The 10797-nt window shown below is 44.6% G+C and overlaps 2 pseudogenes; both read right to left on the bottom strand.

Annotated features, from left to right (window-relative positions):
* Positions 1 to 783: 783 nt before the first annotated feature.
* On the bottom strand, positions 784 to 3096 carry LOC136515848 (uncharacterized; annotated as a pseudogene).
* Positions 3097 to 3105: 9 nt separating this feature from the next.
* On the bottom strand, positions 3106 to 8447 carry LOC136515847 (uncharacterized; annotated as a pseudogene).
* Positions 8448 to 10797: the final 2350 nt, after the last annotated feature.

Below are 10797 nucleotides of genomic sequence, written 5' to 3'. Positions count from 1 at the left end.
GCGATCCACACATTTGGATAGGGACCCTAATTGTCCTTATCCCTATCCCACCCACCACGATCTGTTATCCTGTTCCCCAATCACTACCCTGTCTCTCATTCAATCACTTGTTGCCGTCTAATTGTCCTTTTCTTTTCCTCTTATGTGACAGAGAGGCTCTAACAATACAGATCACCTAACTAAAAAACTGTCTATATTATAAGTTTTCTTGTATGGTAGTAGATAAAACACGAGGAAAGATAAAAGCCAACTACTATTTTGCGGCATCTAACACACATGTTAACCTCACATGGACTATAGATGTTATGGTATATGGATATGGCACAGGGTGGCTATCTATGATATAATATTGTCGACATAGACAAATCTTATATAAACTAATATTTGATGTTCACAGCTGACCGTACACTAGTACACTGGAACACCGGTGGTTCCGGAGGCATTTCTAAAGGCCACTGGAAAATAAAAATACTACAGACGATTAGTTAAGATGTGCTTGTGTTAATATAATTGTACCGGCGGATCCTCTAAAACAACTGCAAGTGATAATAATATTTACACTGGCTGTTGAAGTAAACAATCCACCAGTGTTAAAGAATTTTCACTGACGGTTCATTTAAGTCAACCGCCAGTGTAACTTTTTTTAGTACAGGCGGTTGACATAAATTTGTCGCATGAAAAAAGCAATATTTGTTGCAGTCTACCAAAGTCATCACACGCTAATAAGGTATACATAAAACAAAGTTTCTTCCACTCATAGCTAGCTCGGTCCCATGACGTACTCTAATAATCCTCGTGGTTTAGCTCTAGCCTGGCAATATCTATGAGATCTCGATACTGTGGTCGAGCTAATTTCGACTCTGGATCAAAATACTTCCCATTGAAGTGAATTATTTCTTTCATGATGAACCGGCTAAAGTCCTCGCAAATGTTCATGAACTCTTTATTCTGGAGGCGCCTAATCGTGGGATCACACTTGTATACCTGCAAAATATAATAAGTCATCATACATTTACAACTAACCAATACGGAGAAGGCATCAGTAGTGACAAAACTTGACATATGGCTATTACTTACTTTTCTAGGGTTGTTGGTGTATCTCCCGTTTTCTCTAAGAAACTCGCACACATAGTACCCATAGTGCACCGATCCTGGTGGTTGCTTGTGGCACTATATATATAAGAGTTGGCATTTGGTTACTACATAGTTGCTACGTGTACAAACATGGAAAACAAATATATGTATGCTTATTTAAAATTTACCGGATAGTTACTCCGCACATGTAGCGGTTTTTTGGCTTTTTTTAAATCGTACCGTCCATCCTTGAACTTATAGAACTTGTATGCCCTACAGAGATCGAATGAATTCAACCAGTCATATCCAAGTTCTCGTAGATAATATAGAAATGTGGAAAAGCATGCATGCAAATCTCGACTTACTGTTGTAAAATATCGATGAATTTTTGATAACTGCTCTATGGGAAATCTGCGGAGTCAAGGACCAATGCATGGTAGAGCTAGATGTACATACAGACCCAATGGTCCCTGCACGGATTCAATGAAGCCATGTGTTAAGACAGTAAGAACTTTGTAAATAAAAATTATTAAGGGAGTTTACGACCAACACATACTTGAACATATATGGTGCACATATAATTCTCCTGTCTTGGTATTGAAGAAACACGTTTCCTATGTAGGTGGCCACTGCAGTTTCCTGCTTGTCTTGCTCCTCCACTCTAATTTTTGCTATTTCAGCCTCGCTCTTGCCCACAAACTTGTCGTGATCAGGACCCATAACAACTGTGTGCTCGTTCTCGCTTATTCTTAACGGGTTGAGATACCCAACCTTTTCCCCTTGTGAAGAAATGGATCCTCAGTGAAACGCATCTCCTGGTCGGCTTGTTGCATTCTGTAAAGCGCACGACTTTATCAGATACTTCATATGCCCTAACATTATATTAGTAATAAAACATAATTATGTACGAGCGACACTTATAGGCACCACACGGTCATGAGCTGGACGCTGAGATTGCGAAGGCGAAACATCAACCAAATGTCCTCGAAGTCAACCATAACCTTGCCAGGGCCACTGATAAAAGTTAGTGGTGGTACAACCACACTGAAGGCATTGATCCCAACCGAAGATGCTCTCATATAACAGTCATGCAACCTCTTCATCGTACGTGAAACACAACGGAGTTCGCACCACTAGAGTAGAGGCCTGCCTGGCACATATTTATTGGTGGGGACATTATCGTAATCCTCTCTCGTTGGCTTTTGCATGGTGATCTTGTTGGAGGCGGACTTGGTAGTTTTTTCACTGCCACGTGTGACTGGTCTCCTTGTCAATCCGGCCATCCACTTATTCATGACCGCTGGTGAAGATGTCTCACCGATGGGTGTAACCATTTTTGGCACAGACTTAGGGTTTCCTTTAGCTACATGGCCTTTAGGTTCCGACGAGGCATCCTTCTTGCTCGGGGATGATGGTGTATTCAAGGTTGTCGATGGTGGTGGGTTAGGTAGAGGCTTTGAGATGGTGTGGAGGCTAAATGCTGATGGTGGGTTCGGTATTGGTGATGGTGGTGCGTTACGAGATGGTGGGTTTGGAGATGCTGGGTTAGGTTCAGGCTCTAAAGGGGTATGAGATGGTGAGGTTGCATGTGAGAACCCTCCTTCATCATCCATTCCAAAAAATGGCATCGATGGAATAGGATCATTCAACCTATTGTCCCGTCGAGGCCATAAGATGAACTCGTTGATAGCTTGATTGAGTTTCTTGACACTATCAGGAGTGGGGATGTCTAGGAAGTCTTCCCTATGTCCTTCCACAACTGTCAACACTTCTACCCTATAGTGCTCCTCTGGCATTTTCTTGTTGTGATAGTTGCAGCCTGGGATCACCAACCGGTGGCAACCTATTGTACGGAACATTGGTGATACCATATGATATAACTAGGGAGCGAGCTGTCGGTGCGACGATGTCATCAACTGCATAGTGCTCCCTATTTGTCGTAGATCCAATACTGCTTGGAACTATTGGAGAATCCGTGGGTTGCATGATGACCATCTGCATTTGTGGGGCCTGTGTGATCATCTATGGCAACTACATTGTGGGCACTTGTTGACTTGACAAAACACTAGCCAATTGTTGCCTTATCTCATAATCAGGTTTGGCCATGATTTCAACCAACATCTATTTTATTTCTTGCTTAGCCTCCTCCTTAAAAATATCTCTCATAGCTTTCTTGTAGCGGTCACGTTTTCTGTACATATCGGCATGCTTAGGAAATCCTTCCTTCTAGTCCAACCAAGACATGATGCCTCGCACACGATCGGGGTGCTCTGGGTTACCTAGACCAACACGAAGGGTGTCCCTCTCTCTTGATGGCTTGAATGATCCTTCATTCTGCTTAGCTGCCACGACCAAAATGTTCTTGGCTGCTTCATCGGTCATTGGATCTGGCCACGACAAACTAGACTCACTTTCTTGTGGTTTCCACGCACAAAGCCAGTTACCTGCCTTTCTGGTACCTCCTCAAACATCACTGGTAACCCTGTCGCCTTTGTTGCAGCTTCTTCTGCCCTCCATTTGGGAATCGCACGCTGGTAACCACTAGTGCCAAGGTGGTGGTGGTATATGTTCTTCTTTGCAAGTTCACTATTGGCTTGACTCTTAGATAGGAACTCGTCTGATGTCTTCTGCTCAACAAAGGTCTTCCACTTAGCTGTTGTAATTTTCAGGTACTTCTTTGTTGCTTCCAACACTTTCTTCATGAACTTGGTATTCAATTCAGACCTCCAGTTATGAAAGCTAATTGCAAACTACCTCATTGCGTACTCCTTAGCGACGGCTCATGAATCAACTCTAAAAATAAACCTTGTTCTCAACTTTTTCCACAAGTTCTTTTTTGTTTTCTTTGGCACTAGTTTCCAATGAGAGATTGTGATGTCAAGATTGTCCCTAACAAGGAAACTGATGGCGTTTCGATACTTAGCTGCCACCTCTATAGGTTGCGACGACGAGACTGCGGAGCTCCAAGATGGCGTGGCTTCGAGGCGGGCAGGGCTCTAGCTGAGACGGCGTGGCTCTGAGGCGGGCAGGGCTCTGAGGCGGGCTCTGATGAGACTATGGAGCTCTGAGATGGTAGGGCTTCGACGTGGTTCTGAGGCAGGCAGGGCTCCGGTCGAGATGGCCTACCTCCAAGGCGGGCGAGGCTCCGAGGCAGGCTCTGGCGAGACTGCAGACCTCCACGACGGCGAGGCTCTGGCCGAGACGGCAGGGCTTCGAGGCGGGCTCCAGCGGCGCAGGCGGGGACGGCGAGGTGTGGGGTGGGATGGTGTGCGGTGCAGGCAGGGACAGCGAGGTTTGGGGCGGCACGGCGCGGCGGCGATGGCAAATTTCGGTAGCCTAACGGTGTCTCGGGGAAGAAGAAATGCGCCACCAGACTTCAAATTTTCAGAGGCTCTCAGCGCGTGGACTTATATAGCATGCATTTGTATAGACGGTTGGGCTTAGAAACCATCTGTACAAATGATTTTCACAGGCGTTTTATTATATCAACTGCCAGGACAAATGATTTTCATAGGCGGTTTGTTTTAGCCACCGCTTGTAAACATATTTTTCCATTTTAATTTTCGATTCTTTTTATGTATTCCATTCAAATTCAAAATGTATAAAATATTTTTATATATTCTGTGTATGTATAAATATATATATATATATATACATTTTGCTGATATATATATAATTCTATATTTGCTACTTTAGAAAAAATAAAAAATATATTTGAAAAATTGAAAATTTGAATTTTAAAATTTCAAATTGAATTTTAGGACAGTAGATGATCTAAAATGAAAATAAAAGTTGTAGAGCTCGATCAGTACTATAACTTTTATGTTGATGACTTTTTTAGTTCAAATCTTTTGGTATGTCAAATTCTTGTTTGAAGTTGTCATTTCTTGAAATTTAAAATTTAAATTGTTCAAATTTAGTGATATGAAAAGATGACCAAAAAAGGTTGTAGATCTTGATGAGTTCTACAACTTTTATTTTCATGATTTTTTTAGTAAAAATCATTTAGTGTCTCAAAATCAAGCTCGAAGCTGTCATTTCTTGAAATGATTTTGTGGTTAAAACAATTCCAAAACCAACTATGTCGAACTCAGATGTATAGTGTTGTGGTAACATTTGAGACATGTAATACTCAGGTTGTTGGTTTGATTCCCGGTTGGGACACCTTTTTTTGTTTTCCTATTTTTTATTTTTGTTTTCCTATTTTATTTATTTTATTTTCCTATTTCTGCTGGCGTCAAATTATGAAAACCGCCAGTGTAAATAATTAACACTAGCGGTTATTTGCTAAAACCACCGGTGTAAATTTCCCCCTACATAACACACCGAGAAACATTTTTTTCTAAGTAACGGCTACCTCTGCCTCACTCTTCCGCAACCATCATCGCCGCCGCTGCCTGCTTCCTCCGCCGTGTCCTTCTCCGTCGAGCCTGTGCCCCACGGTGCCTGCCTGCTTCCTCCGCGCGCGCCCCATGATGAGTACTCTCTGCCATCTCATTCCCCCCTCCACACTCACTCACGGTGACATCCGCGGCCTGTGGCCGCACGCGCGCCACCCACTGGCGGCCTCCTGGCCAGATCCGGTGCCCTCATGCGTGCCGCGCCTTGTTATCGCGCGCACCGCCGGACGGCTTGTGCCCCGCTTATGCACCCCACGGCGGCTCATGCCCCGCGCGCCCACCGTTGGCCTCTCGGCTAGATCCAGTGCCCCGCGCATGCCGCCGCGCCCCGTGTCGTGCCCCGCACGCATCGCGTCGCTGTGCCCTGATCCGTGCCCCCCTACGTGCTGTCGTTGGCCGGTCCGCATCATGGCGGCCCGTGCCTATAGAATCTCTGGTACGCCTAGAGGGGAATTGAATAGGCCTGTAAAAATTCAACTTAAACCAAAATCAAATTCACTCGCGGGACTACTGCTCTGTAAGTGCGACACTGCCATACCTGCAGGAGAGATTAGTTCACAGTTCAAAATCTACCCAACGAAGTTTAGATAGGATAAATTCCTTAGCTTCTTACAGGGTGGTAGATGACAGATTGACAGCTAAAAGTGGTGGGAACACCACACACAAGTAGATCGGCCTCAATTCTAGAAATCACCTCAACAACAATAAGAACACAAGTGAAGCAACACAAGCAAAAGATGACACAAGGATTTATCCCGTGGTTCAGCTCACCACCAAGGCTTGCCTATGTCCAAATTGTTGAGGTATACCACTAAGGCTTAGGGATTTGCAACCCTACCTCATTCTCAAGTCAAGAGAGTGAACTCTTAAGATGAGGGGTGATTTTACTCGCTGCAAGAGGTGGTTACAAATGGCTAAAGTAAGGAGGAAGAGAGCAGGTTGGTTCATTCCGCTTACCGTTGAGGTATACCTTGGGGTTGGACGAGATGGAGCCTACGACCAAAGGGTCGGGCGGGCCAGAGCCCGCGACCTTGGGGTCGGGCAAGACGGAGCCTGTGACCAAAGGGTCGGGCGAACCGAAGCCCACGACCAAAGGGTCGAGTGAACCGATGCTCGCACCCAAGGGGTCGGGCGAGTCGGAGCTCGCACCCTGCAAGACAATAAGGGTAATAGTGAAGTATAGACTGTCTTGGCTGTGAATCTGAGGATGCTTGAGGTTGTTTGAGCACTTGGTAGCACATATTAGCTTAAGCATTGTGTCCCCCTGTATAGTACGACTTTTCCTATACTCAAATTCAAGATATAAAAGAATCTCAAACCTCTTTTGAGTTTGAAGCCATCTATATTTGTAATTGGGGGCTCCTCCATTTCGTGTAGCATCATCGAAGATAAATTCCCTGCTTGTCGTCTCGATAAATCTCATTAGTTCTCTAATTGCGTGGTCATTATCACCAAAACCCATAATTAGGGCTTGATTGCACTTTCAATCTCCCTCTTTTTGGTGATTAATGACAACCCAATTAGAGCTAACAAAAGATGTGAAATAAATACTGAGATTTTCGAGCCATGGGTGTAGAGCCTCCCCCTAAGTATGTGAATAGAGAATTGAATTCTTAAATTGGCATAAGAAGCCAAGATTCACATTTTAGTGAAAGTGATGGGGCTCCCCCTACATCCATGCTCCTGTGGGGTGATACATACTGTGTTAGGTATGTAAAACGTGATGCAAATAATAGTTTATGCACACATGTGCTTTCTGCTGTGCGGCAGTGCGCAACTAACTATACAAGCAAGACAAAGTCAAGCACCACATAGCTAGTTCAGATAAAAAATGCAACCTAGCACAATAAGATGACTTCTAATCCACACAAATGATGCATGTCTATACTCGATACACAAAGAGTCAAATAGTAGCATTATTTCACAATTTAGAGTTTTGAACGACTCTCAAACTTTCCACCTAGCGAGGACTAACACTCATCGAATAGGATAGAAAACACAGCTACTGACCATGGCGTCGAAAAGATGTTGACCCCTCTAATTTCCCCCCTTTGGCATAAAGCACCAAAAAGAGAAGAAGAGAAGAAAGATCAACACTTACTCATCATCTCCCTGGATGTCCATCCAATCAATATCATCACTTCCTGTAGCGAGTGGAACGCCTTAGCTCCTATCACTGATGGTATCCCTCTAGGGTCTCATCCCAATCTGCCGCTCGTCCCTGCTGCTCCTCCTCCTCCTTATCATTTGAATCTATGTTGGAGAGACTCAGAAGGTCATACTATGGAGGAGGTGGAATAGGAGGAAGTGGTGAAGGTCTTGTCCAAGCTGTTGACGCTGCTCAAGCTGTGTCTCATATGTTCTGTTAGCTGCATAGGTGCATTTGCCAAAGATTGCCTTCAACCACTTGCCAAACTTTTTCATCTTGCCTCCTTGGTGAGACCTAGAGCAGGAAGACTCAGGGATATCTACACAAGCATAAGAGCTCCCCGCTCCTTGAGTAGCTATAGCTGGCTGGGTCTGCTCAATTTTGTAGACGGTATGCATCCCATCCTTCAGAAAATAAAATCTAGTGACCCTCTCAATCATGAACATGAGGTAAGGGGCATAGGGTAGACCCCTCCTCCTATCCTCCACTACAAATCTCAACTCAGTCCATATGAATCCAGGGACATTGAACCTGTCCCTACCTAGAGCAAATCTAGCCAACACATTTCTCACAAAGCCATTAATATTTGAGGATGCTCCATCCTTTGGGTTGGTGGCGTTCCTGATGAGGTTGTTGAGGATGTAATAGAAGCTGTGTAGACCACTCCTCTTGCCATCTGCAATCTTTCTATCTCTCCACATGTAGCTGATCTCATGGATCTCAGCACGAGGCTCATCATGAATGTAAGTGTAACATCTATGCTCCTCCCTAAGAATTCGGCTGAAAGTGACAAAGTTGACTGGGTAGTGCTGACCATCAGTCATCCAGTGAATCTCATTAGAGGTCTGGTCATAGAAGTATGTGGTATGAAACTATGCAAGGACCTCCTCATTCTAGTTATACTTGAAACTCATGATGTTTGAAAGCTAGTGTAACACCCTAGGTGTTTAGCTTCCACACTTGCACTGCATTTCATGAACATGAGCATCATGCATCCCTTCGTGAACTTATAGCACATGAAACATAATTTCGAAACACTGCAACATTTTGTATATTTCATGTGTGTTGTTCTTTTATGAAATGTAAAGTGTGAACACTTAAGTGCAACATGTGCCACTCACTTAGTGAAACAAGGTTAGTTAGTGCTATGCAACCCAATCATGAAACAAGTGAAACATGACTATGAAACAGTTGTAACATTTCATGTGTTTTTCATTGTTTCAGTACACACCTTGCTTGATTCTTGTGTGACCAATGTGTGGTGTGGCTAATAATCATCCTAAGTAACTTAGTTACACTTAGAATGTCATTAGGAACAATGTTCATGTTGATCATTTTAACTAATTAGGTTTACAAGTCATGGTTTGACCAAATTTGACCCCTGAACCTTTTTGTTTGACTGTTTAAAAAGTGTGGCTTAGGATATTTGCATGTCTGAGCAACCTAAAGCAAAGATGTAGAGAATTTTATAAGGAACAAACTTTGTTTAGAAGTCAAGTCTTGAAAATGTGCACAACATGCTCTAAAGGGCCCCACAAGTTAGATTGAGATCTATTTTGAAACCCTGAAAATTTTCTAAGTCATAAACCAATTTTCAGTTTCTTGAGCTGATGTTTGGAGCACTGTATCTCACAAACCAAGCCCAAACAGCTCGAGCTCCAATTGTAAAGATTGTAGTTCGCATATAGATGAACAACTTTGTTAATTATACCACGAGCTAAATCAACACGGTTTAGGAGATAATCATCGTTGAAGTTCACCTGTCAGTCGGTATTGTCGAAACTGAAACGAAAGTTCAGACACCTACAGTGACCCGACCGGTTCAGAACTCGACGGCCGCGTGTACGCCGCGCGTCGCCGGTCGCCTGAGCGCGCTGCCACGCGCCGCGGACGCCCTGGCGTGGCCGGCCACTACATGAACCCACCCACGCGCCTGCCCGACCTGCTCGTCGGCCCAATTTTCCTTTCTTCGCCTTCAACCGCTCGCAGCAACAGCGCACCACCGCTCCTCCATTGCCGCCGAGAGCTCTGTCAAGCTCCCGCGCACTCACCACCACGAAAACGCGCACTACACCTTCACCGAAGCTCCACCGTGATCCCCTCTTGCTCGTCGTCATCTCCACGCGGTCATTCGACCTCAGGTGAGGCCGCTGTCGGCGTTCCTGCACCATCGCACCCTCGCCGGAGATGGCGCTCACCGCGGCCAGCGCAGCACCGCACCACTCCTCCATCCTTAGCCCGCGTCTCGTCTTCCCCGTCATGCGCTGACGCTCGGGTGATGATGTCACCACCCACGCCGGTCCAGCCAGGCCGGAACACGGCCACGCGCCGCCGTGCGCCATGGCCGAGCCGCTGAGCTTCGAGGCCGGGGTACCTAGAGGTCGGTAGGGTTTGCGGTTAGGGTGCCAATCGACGCAGTAGGTCTAGGCGGTCACGTTGGTGCCGTTCTCGTCGCCGGTGAGGTCACCGTCGGCGAGCTACGCCGTCTTCCGCGCGTCGCAGCCGCCTCCTCTGCTTTTCTGTCGCTGACCAGTGGGGTCGGCTGATAGCCGGGTCCCACATGTCAGTGGCTGTTGTTCTTAAGGATAGTTCAAAAATACAGTTTTGATTGCTTATTTGATATTTTTGTATCTCCTGTTATGTAGATCCAAATTGGTTCCAATTTTGTTAGACTCTCTGTGAGGTCTAGTATTTAATAAAAATATATCTTGAGCACAGTAGGTAGAAATTTTGGGTGAATTAAATAGGAACTTGAAAAGTGTTTTTGAATGCATGCAAACTTGTTTAAATCATATCTTGAGTTTCTGTGATCCAAAAATTATGAAATTTTGTGGGTAAGCTAGTCTTGTATAGTAGAAGCTCTGGTTAAAATTTAAGAGTCATTGCATGTGTAGTTTTTGAGTTATAGATTTTCCTTTTATCATTGGATGATTCTTGTGTAAATTTTAGTAATTAATCTATGAATCCTATGGCCATGAAACTTGGTAGGTAGTATCTTGGTACCTTATAGATGCTAGGAAAAATATGAAATCTGTTGCTTGACACTTTTCATTAGGGTTTCCTAATTATGCCATTTTAAGCCATTATGGCTTATCATTTTTGTGTAGGCTTTTATTCTTGCTCAAATGGTGTGAAATTTTTATGGTAGTCTACTTAGGACATGTAGTGTCTACT

Source organism: Miscanthus floridulus, chromosome 17 (assembly GCF_019320115.1).
Source record: "Miscanthus floridulus cultivar M001 chromosome 17, ASM1932011v1, whole genome shotgun sequence".
Lineage (NCBI taxonomy): Eukaryota > Viridiplantae > Streptophyta > Magnoliopsida > Poales > Poaceae > Miscanthus > Miscanthus floridulus.
The sequence above is the reverse complement of the archived record's forward strand: the minus strand, read 5'-3'. Positions and strand labels throughout refer to the sequence as shown.